Here is an 11,193-nt window from a genome sequence, read left to right on the forward strand (position 1 = left end):
GGCGTCTGAGCGACACCACATAAAGGGCTTTAAAAGAAATGCCACAGTCGGGCGTCTAAGCGACACCACATAAAGGGCTTTAAAAGAAATGCCACAGTCGGGCGTCTGAGCGACACCACATAAAGGGCTTTAAAAGAAATGCCACAATCGGGCGTCTGAGCGACACCACATAAAGGGCTTTAAAAGAAATGCCACAGTCGGGCGTCTGAGCGACACCACATAAAGGGCTTTAAAAGAAATGCCACAGTCGGGCGTCTGAGCGACACCACATAAAGGGCTTTAAAAGAAACAATCATAGTGAATATCCCGGAGGTAGAACCATCCCAGAGATACTCGATAATAACAATAATATCACGGGTTAGTCAACAATAATAATAATCATAGTTCTCACAAATCACAAGCAGTATTTCTGGTTAACAGCTTCACCTCCGAAGACCGACACTAAGACCGACACCTGACCCATCCCAGACTGTAATCCTTAACCATGGACACGGCTATTCGAATAGGTTTATTCTCTGTAGAGGGTGTACTCTTTACCCACGAGTAACGGATTTCTTTAGTCCATCGGGACTAATTCCATCTATGGTCTTTTTGTTGAAAACACACCTAACTTGCACACACCAGCTTATCACACACGTGTCTGGAATCACCCACGACACCTGTTAAGCAAACTCTAAGTGGGGAGGCTACAACCTCGCGTAGCATGGGATCAAACTTATATCGCGCGCTCTAAGGGGTGGCCTCCCCTCTCGGTCCCAACCGGAAACACCCATGCCTCCGGACCAGGTGGCCTTCCTACCAGCTACAACCGGTATCATCCACCCTGGCCTCTTTGTACGGTGTGTGCTAGAAAGAGGTTGACAACTTACTGAACCGTACTCTACTTGCTGTAGAGACGAGTGGTAGTATGAAACAAGTATGGGGGTTACTGGAACAAGACTCGATCTACGGTCGACTCAGGAGGTTCAAGTATTCCCGGCATGATTAGCATAACGAATATATTTCATCCAACAGAGTGACCACTTATATCGCCTTACCATGCCATACCAGACATAACCGTCCCGACGGAGACCGGCGACAAACTCATACCTACACAAGGCAGAGGTTTTCCTGGTTTCCTGCCGGTATGCATGCAAGGCTCATGAGGGTGATTATCATCACAAGTGTGTTTATTTCCAACAGCATGGAAATCAATAACATGCACCCATGCATATGATCATATCACATGAAATAACAAGTCCTTCGAAATGCGGTGGTGTTATAAATGCATCAACGATTCACACCAAAAATATTATGCCGGGATTCAGGATGCTTGCCTTCAATGTGTGGAAAGGCAGGGTGCTCTCCAACCTTTTTGAAAGTTTCTTCTCTTTCCCCAAAATCCTATTTAAGAATATAATTGAATTAACACACATTACAAAAACAGAACAAAAAAAGTTGTTTGAATTTTTTTCAAATAAATCTTAAAATAAACTAGACCAAATTTGAGGAAGGTAGGAAAAAGAATCAACTCATTTGGAGTTGTATTTAAAAAGTTATAGCCATCCAAAGATTTGGTTAAAAATCTGTTTTTAAAATAAAACAGAAGAAGAAAACGTTTCAGACGAGATTACGCTTTCGAAGCGGGGAAAACGTACTGCAATGGATTACGCCTTCACTTAAACACGTGGATGGCGCGGGGTGTCACTGATAATGGGCCCGCCTGGCCCACTGGTCATGTTTGACCAGTCGCCGCGCGTCGTCTCCCTCCTCTGCCCGAGCGGAGCGGGGCTCCGGCGATCATCGCCGGCGTTTGGCTGCTCCTCGCGGGCCCCCGAGGGTAGGGATGGATCCGCACGGCTGGGGCGGTTCTCCCGGTGGTCGCAGGGTAGCTGGAGGTGGAGGGAGCTGCCGGCGGCGAGCTCCGCAGCGGAGGAACGCTTCGGTGGCGAAGTGATTTGTTGGTGGCGACGGCTCCCGATCAAAATTAAGTAGGGGGTTGGGTTCACAGGGGAATGAGGAAGTTCTTGGTGGAGACAACGGAGAGGGGGAGGTACTGGAGGTGCCGGATTGGCCGGGGCGGTGGCGGCGGCAGGACTTGCCGGAGATGATGAAGGAGGCCTCCCCGGGTCGAATGCGAGGCAGGGGAGCGCCGTGGGGGTAGCATGAGGTCGCCTGCATGCTCGGGGAGGCTCGGGGGCCTCCATTTATAGCTCGCTGAGGTCGGTTCCGCGACGGTGGATAAGGGCGGCCGGCGAACCGTCGTTCTGTAGCAGCAGGGCATCGTGGCGGCGACGAGCGCTAGAGGACACACTCGCGGATGAGCACGCGCTGTTCCAGGGGCCAGGTGGCGAACGTGAGAGGCTTTGGCGGCGCCGACATGGGCAGAGGCTGCCGGGCGGCGGCGGCAGCTAGCGCTTGGCTTGCCGGGCGCGGCGGGGGCTCCTTGGCGCGTTGCTGCGAGGAGGGGAGCGCGTTGCGAGGTTCTGCAGAGCGGGCCAAAGCCGTGGGGGCCAGCGTGTCGGCTCGGCCGCGTGGCTGCAATACGCGCGCTCTGGGCGCGTCCAGTGCACGCACTGAGTGTGCTCGACGAAATGCCAGAGCATGCTAGTGGTCGCAGGTGAGGTTGGGGTTCACCAGATCGAGGTTAGGAGCAACGGGGAGTCTAGTGGACATGCTAGTTTGATCAAAGGTGCAAGTTCACAGTGCAATGCCACAATTCATGTCAAAATAGAACATGTCCGTAGGGTGTTTGACAAAATGCCAATGGCACTTAGGCATGTCTTGGGGTGGCCAAAAACTTCCAGGTTGGGGTGTCTTTAGATGCAAGAGAGAGTGGTGTGGTTATTTGGACAAAAGGGGAAACTTGCTAGTGCAAGTTTTGCAAAACTACATTTCTGGACAGGAAATAAATAGCATTATTTCATGAACCAAAAATGATCCAAATGGTGCATGCTCCTGGACTTAAGGGTTTAACATGGAGGACTACAAGTAGGAGAAATAATCAAGGGTATAGGAGCAACTAAAATGGTGGTTGCTGTACAAATCCTCAAATTGGACCAGAATGGAAAAGAGGTTGATACACTCAATATTTTGAAAGAACAACCCTGGATTTTTGCACAAAGTGGAATAATATGCTCCTACTGACCTCCCCTAATTTTGGTAGAAGTTTTAAAGAAATATAAAAATGGGTTGCAGTGCAAAATGCACTCTGGACCAGAGAAGAAAAAATTGAGTGCAGGGCTCAAAATATTTCATGAAGGAAATATATTTTTTCATAAAAGTGATTTAAAAACATCACATGACATCTCCAAATTTTTGTGGAAATTTTAAGTGAATCTATCAAATGGTTGTAGTTCAAATATGGCCATTTAACCTTGAAAAACTATTTTCAAGAAAGTAAAGATCAAGCAACTAAGTTAGTTAATTAGTTACACTGATAAAAGGAAAGTTTTTCTTGAGAGGTTAAACAAGTCCAATAACATATTTGAAAAGTTTTCTCTTTGGGAAAAAGTCATCATAACAGGGAAGGAAATGACTTAAAAAAATCAAAATGGAGCTCAAAAATCCAAAGTTTTAATTCCTGGCAAAATTTTAACTTAATAAAACAAGGCCAAATTTTTGGGGTGTCACAATACTATCCCCCTTAAGAAAAATCTCGTCCTCGAGATTTGCTAAAAGCGGTGTTAAGAAAATATTTACGCAATAATGATGTGGCTACAGTGAGAGGGCAATAAGTGGTGAAAAACCACAGTGTGAAAACTGGTGCCGCGTGGAAAAGTCTATGGTTTGGGACAAAAATCGGGTGATTTCTACGCTTGATAAAAATTTAGAATAATCTTCCAAATTTAAATATACGCTGGTCGTACCCGAGAGCACAGTGCTCTCTCTGGCCGACAGGTGGACCCGGGGCCCACTGTCAGCCTCTTCTTCTCCCACTGGCTCTTCCTTCTACCTCTGGCTCTCTCTTCCTCCTCTCTCCCGCGTGCTTTCTCGCGCATCTAGGCCGTACCGTGGTAGTGCGCGGCGTGCTAGCTGTCGGTGCAGCGTGCACTCACCTCGCGGGCCAGCGTGCTGTCGGCACTGCTCGCGGATTCGACTCCGAACATCGGCGATCGGCGACGAGCGGCGTTGGTGGACTTCGCCCACCGTACACCGAGCTCCAGCTATAAAAACGGCCGGGGTGACTCTCTCTTCTTCCTCACATTTGGCCTCACTTCTCCTCTTCCTTCTTTCTCCATTACTGCTTACAAAAGCTTGGGTGAGGCTCTAATGGCGGAGGCGATGCCGGACTGGTTTGTGATCCTGATATGCGGAGGGCTGGCGACACTGCTGGAGCTCTCTGTGCTCCTGTGCGCGATGATCTTCGACGAGTATCGCGACGCTGCGGCTCGGGTGTTGGCTCTCCGCGGTGGTGGTGATCACGAGGAGTAGATGGAGTGTGTCGGGTGCTAACTGTAGTTAAGGGGGTGAGGGATTAGCTCGATGTAACACCGTTGCAAGGTTTTGCAAACAGTGTATGTGTCTGAATGATTATGGTTGTGAGTCTGCTGCGTAGTGCTGTGTGAAATTAATTAATCCATGTCGTGAGAAGGGGCAGGTGTAGAAACTCAGGGAAAAGAAATCTCGCTCCAGGATTTCGCGAGGGAAAAACAGTTAATTTAAAGGAGCATAAACCACAACAAAAACTACACACATTAGTAGAAGCCAAATAATGATGTTCTCCCCGGCTATGCCAGATCTGGAGGCACCTTCACCAGGGCAGTTCGTAAGTACGCAAGCACATGTTCGCACACAATACGAAGTTTTGCTGCGTCAAGCAGCCGCCTGGCGGTCAGAAGGATGCCTACAAGGCCCTCCATCACATGCGGGCGATCGTAAGGGACCATCATCACCTTCTGCTACCAGATAATCTCAAAGATTGGGCTGCGAGCTTGTCGGCAATCCAGGATGCGGACCTCAGACAAGAATTCTTTCGCATCCAGTCGGAGTTTGTGGACATCATCCATCAAGATGTCCTTCATAACTCGGGGCAGTTCTTCCTCAGATATCAACCGTCCAACAGTGAGATAGACGGAATGCTACAAATGCAGGCTGACAATGACTGTGATTTCACGACCATCACGACAGACGGCGGCTTCATCCACGCTCCTGTCCGATGAGTCAAGTCGAAAGTAGTGATGTGTAGTTCTGAAACATTGATTGGCTCATGTTGTAATTAAACTTTAATGAATTCGTATGTCTCTTTGGTTTGGACAGTCATTCAACTTAGATGTAATCGATGCTATTTATTAGTAGGACCATGAATCGTGCTATTAATGTCTTGCTTTTCTCTTCCGATCATTTTGTTGCATACTTACATATTGCTTATGTATTGTCTGTTGTTTGGCTTGTGCATAGAGATGCCGCCGTATGTCGTGTACAAGGGTGAGGTTCTCGGAGTCTACGACGACTGGGAGGAGTGTCGGAGACAAGTTCACCGTTTCAGCGGTAACAGTAACAAAGGGTACACCACTAGGGCGGAGGCCGAATCTAGATACGCCCGCTATCTAGCGGGAGAGAGGAGGGAGCGTTGGAGGAACCGGATGAAGAACAGTTTGATCGCGATGATGCTCATCGTGATGACCGCAGCTCTCTTCTATGTGATGGTAGTTTAGATGATCGATATCGACTTTTAATGTGAAGACAAACTCGATACTCGCGGTATTGAGACTTGTAATGTTTTATCTTTGTTCGGTCTTTTGAATTCGGAGACTAATATGATGAATTGTATTCGAAGACTAATCTTCTATTGTATTCGATGAATCTGCTGTTGCTGTGTGCTGCTGTCTATATTCTGTCCAATAATATATTTTGTAACCTGTATTAAAAAGATAAAACCTAATATTCATACTATTGGCGCATCACCTCAAGCTACGCCATTAGTATGCCAAAGGATACTAATGGAGCATCACTACAGAGTGCGCCATTAGTATGACAAAGCACATGGTTACGTATGGCCCCCCGGGAGGCATACTAATGGCGCATGGTGTTACATACTAATGGCGCATGGTGTTACATACTAATGGCGCACTCTGTGGTGCACCATTAGTATACCAGATACTAATGGCGCACCGGTGGCGCGCCATTAGTAAAAAATACTAGTGGCATGATACTAATGGTGCACCAGTAGTGCGCCATTAGTAGGCAAAACTGGTGCGCCATTAGTAGCCCTTTTCCTAGTAGTGAGTGCAAGATAAACTAAGGTCACATAACCATCTCAACTGGAAGAGATCACAAGAATCCATTTAACATCAGACGCACACAATCATCATCGAAACATGGATACCCTCCCTAGTGTTCACCACCAACCTAAACAAACCACTCCTCTAGATGTATCTACCAAGGTCCGGAGTTCAAACGCCGATGGACCCAAATCCTCCCTCCCCCCGGACGTTGGCGTCGAGGTCCTCCACCTCGGCGACCTTTGGCGTCATGATCCCCTGGACGATCATATGTGTGACGTGGCCGCCGGGCTTCACCGGGTTGAAGAGCACAGTGCCGACCAGGCCGCGCTAGTCAGCGTCGATCAACCCTGCGTCCATGTCGAAAAAGTGAAAACTTGTTAGTATGCAAATATCATCAGTTCAACCAAATAGTATATTATAATTCACAAGACCCATTAAGTTAAGATTCCTTCTCATCTAGCAATTTAAAAGAGCTCATGTCGAAAATATATGCTTAATTCCTCACTGGCTATTCAAACTAAATGGTCCAGGAACGCACATGGTTACCATGGAAACCACTCTAGATTAGTACTATCTATAAAGTTCAATTCCTAAAGTTGATCGTCTCTTGGTTTTTGTGTGTGTGTGTGTGTGTGTTTGCACAGCAAAGTGTGTACCTAATGCTCCACTTGACTTGACTTGTCTTTGTGACCACACGTGAGCTGTGGCTGGAAATCCTTTGGAGCTTGGAGTGCCAATCATGTTGAGGTTTTCTTGAGAGAGAAATCATGTCGAGGTGTGTAGCCTATATCTTCGTTGTGCAGAAAATGAGTGGAAGGCATGGACCAAAAAAGACTGGAAAAAATGCTCAAGATTGTAGCTGTTAAAGTTATACTAGCAAAAAGGCCCGTGTGTTGTAGAAAAAAATACAACATACCCGACAATGCATTGTCAATCCCAAAATGTCATCATCTCTGAATTTTTTTTTGCATATTCATTTCAATAATCCATTTGTGTTAACCAAATGGACTGGTTAGGATTTGGATCCGAAGAATCCCAAAAGGAATTGTGAATGTTTTAGTTGAACCAATGCTTTATTAGAATTTCTATTATTTACTTTGTAGGAATTGCAACTCAACTCACTGCATCCATTTTTTCTCAACACGTGTACACTTACCACAAAATATTATATTACCCAACTAAAATAAGTTTTAGTCTAACCGGTGGACAAAGAAACAAACATATATACCTGACCTGAGCATGTAGTTGTATATATAGGAGGCACCCTGAAAGAAGAAAACAAAGCGCTCGCATATGTCTCTTTCTCATAAACCAGATTCGTCCACCGATGCATCACAGGTTCATAGCCCTGCAGTGCAAACATACACAAAGATTTAGGTAAGCAAACCATGGTGTGAGAAGCCAAACTAAAAATTTAGCCAATGCATAAAGCGGTATGCAGTACAAACAACAGCAATCTTGGTCCTGAGCACCTGCACAAAGCTTCTCCACTGTATAAAAAACAATCCGAAAGACATGTAGATGACAATGGAACTTGCAGTTGCAGTCTTAAGATGGATAAGCACAAATCAAATAAAGAAAGAGATAAGATAATACGTTGTGCCATTGGACTGGAATAGCATCCTCAACTTGAGGAACAAAACAGTTCAAACTGGCAAGAACGCAATGAAACACCTTTGAGAAGGCCAAGCCACAACCATGATGGATTAGGACAGGGAGTGCTTCTCCCCATTGTCACTGCTCTCCCTTGTTCCTCCTACTCAGTTCCTCCAAAAATAAATCGTCTTACGCTCTGCCTCGTATGCAATTCTTGCCCATTGTTCCGGTCCGCGAGTTGTCCTAGCCAAGCCATACCAACTCATGCACAGCTTTCATCGTCTTCTTCTTTCCTATACGCAACCGCCGTCGACCATTGAACTGACATTGTCCCACTCCGATCTGTCCAGTGGGAGGTCCGATGTCGAGGTGGAGCCACCTTGGCTGCCAATTCCTCCGCGTATCACTTTGCTTAGTTACAAGGGGAATCACACTCACACTAATAAAAAACTGTCAGCGGCCCAGTGAATTAACAGTTGACTAAGAGAACATGTAGACACCTACATGTACATAGTCATAGACATGAGCCAAGGCTGATGGATAGACAAAAATTATCGCTAACTTGCTTACTAAGTAGCACCAGATTGGATCACCGGAGAACAATATTACTATGGACTGTATGAATACTCCATGTATTTTTACCCAGGCAACTAACAACCTCACCCTATTTGCCAAATAGTATTCATCAACATATTAGCGAACCCATGATAAACAATGGATATTGCTCGATCAAAGTCACACAAATAGTTTGAGCCTTTGGGCATCAAAGTCTTTATATTTTCCTTCAAAGAGTGACAGAGTAAATGTCCTACCTGGAGAAAAAAATTGCTTGAAAATACAGACCATGTGAGGGATTGCTGGTTAGTCAGCTTATTCAATATGTACTACTCAAAATTGCATCCGGTTGCTGCCATTCTTGTTCGAAATCAATTCCAGCAGTCCGAATCGATACGATTTGGGAATCCAAGTTGCCACAACCAATTGGCGCAGAAACGAGAGGGGATCAGATCGGGGGAGGGAGGGAAGGGGCGGGGGACCTTGATGTGGCGCTGGCCGTCCCTGTGGTGCACGAGGTGGAGCTCCTTGTCGTCGACGGCGTCCGCGCCGCAGGCCCCCACGCTGAGTGCGTAGAGCACCACGTCCCTGCAGGTAGCACGGAGACGGTGTGAGCGCGATGGGATCAACCGACAGAGCCGTTTTATGGAGCTGGGGTCCGCACGCACCTCTCGTAATCGGCAAAGAAGTCCTGCGCGGATCAGTAGAGAAGAGTGAGGCACGGGCTCGCGGGATGCGGAAGGGGGAGAGGGGCCGCGCGAGCGGGCTGGCCGCGCGAGTAGGCGAGCGCGGCGTCGGGGTCGACGGACATGGCGGGTCTCTGATTCGTTGCCATGGCCCCTCCGCTGCCCTTCAGCAGGGTCGACGGCGAGTTGGTTTGGAGGGAGAGGAGGTGGAAGGGAGGCCGGGGATGGACGTGATCTGGATCGGGTGTTGGGTGGATATTTTCTTAGCATGGGTGACAGTAGCGCGTTTTGCAAACCAGACGCTACAGCTATGTCTTTAGCAGTAGCGCTGGGTTGATCACCCACGCTGCTACTATGTCTTAACCTGGGGGTGTGGTGTGGCATCCTTACTAGTAGCGCTGCCCAAAAAACCCACGCTGCTGCTAAGTAATACCAACAGCGCGTTTTCTACCAAGCGCTGCTAGTAAATACCAGTAGCGTGGGGTCCCAAACAGGCGCTACTGGTAAAGCTCTACGTATAAGCATTTTCCTAGTAGTGTATACGCACTCTTACCCTTCCACCATTGCTAGCCTCTCTTGTGCCGCGCAACTTTCGCCGGTACTGTCGTGGAATTGTCACGGCAGATGTCCTAGTGAAAGGACTTAGTCATAAAGCCATCGCAACTAGGAAGCTTGAAGGTGTTAATCGGGACAAGAGACACAAGAAGTTTTATACTAGTTCGACCCCTTACGATGAAGGTAAAAGCCTACGTCTAGTTGTGTTTGGGATTATGTATGTCTCGATAACCAGGGAGCAAATCACTTGACCTAGCTCTTGAGTTGTTGTTTTGTATCCTGAACCGCCGCCTGGTCGTCCCTTTATATACTGAGGTTGACGCCCAGTGGCTCTACAGAGTCCCGGCTGACTTATAGACTGTATCCGGCTCGGTCTCTTAATATTTCTTGCCTTATAGTACAAGTTACATGAATAAGGCGGTTTTAACACTACGGGCCTTAAGTCACTTCTGGGCCTTCAGGCCTTTACTAAACCACCGTCTTCAACCTTGAGCTTTGGTCTTCAAGAAGGCTTATAGGTATAACCCGGCTCCTTCTGGCGGGTCATAGCTAGTAGTTATATCCCCAACATTAGGCCCCAGACTGATTTGAACTGGTTCATGTCAGTCTTTAGTACTTAAGAAAAGCCTTCTGCTCCTTACTTAGGAAAGTTCGTGTAACCCGCCATGACGTCACCCTTCAGATTTGTGGTAACCCTCCATGTCGTCACATGTCATAAATGCGTGCTTTGTCCAACATATCCTAACGCATCTCTGTCTTGATGACCATCCAAAAATCGAGGCGCCCTTGTAGCTGGATAAATTTATTTTCCGGCCTCCTCATTTTTCGTGCCCACTTAACAGGTTTTCCTTATAAATAGCCCTGACTAGGCCTCTTTTCCATTCTCCATTCGCATATTCTTCCTCTCACCCCTTCTGCCACTGGAGCTCCACCAATTTCGCCACTGCGCCCTTCGTTCTTGTCGAGCTTTGGTCGCTGCAACACCCTGACCTTGACCAGAGAACTGCGGCGCTCTTCCTCCGCAGATCCTCCGTAGTAAGTGTTTCCCTTTCTGCGCCGTAGATCTGCATTAGGGTTATCGTGTTCTTCTGCACAGACATAGTTCACCCGAGCTCTTGCCTTTTTTCCTTGCCACGACGTCGCCTAATCCATAGAAACCCCATGAATCTGATGCGGTTCATTTTCCGCATTCATTTTGATTTGCAATGGACCTGCTTTCCTTGTAAGAAAACCTCACCGTAACATATGAACTTCTCTGCATCCTGTTTTTAGGTCTAGTAATTTTTCTTTTCTGAAACCTTGGTTGATCCAAAATAATTACTGCAAACTGTGAAACTTGTTTGTCCTACACTTAGGAAAAATCCATAACTTGTTAGACTTGCCAGTCACGGTGACTCTGATCGCCGGCTTAAAGAAGTAATACTTAATTAATAATCTGAGCTTCCCCTACTAGTTTAAATAGTACTGACGGCTTTAAAACCCTATGGCGGCTTAAATAACTCGGATGTAAATATCCTTATACCATTAGGCCCCTTCATAAGTCGCCATACCACATTCCACTAATATTTTTACCATGTCTGGCTTAAATTTGAACC

Source organism: Triticum dicoccoides, chromosome 3B (assembly GCF_002162155.2).
Source record: "Triticum dicoccoides isolate Atlit2015 ecotype Zavitan chromosome 3B, WEW_v2.0, whole genome shotgun sequence".
Taxonomy (NCBI): domain Eukaryota; kingdom Viridiplantae; phylum Streptophyta; class Magnoliopsida; order Poales; family Poaceae; genus Triticum; species Triticum dicoccoides.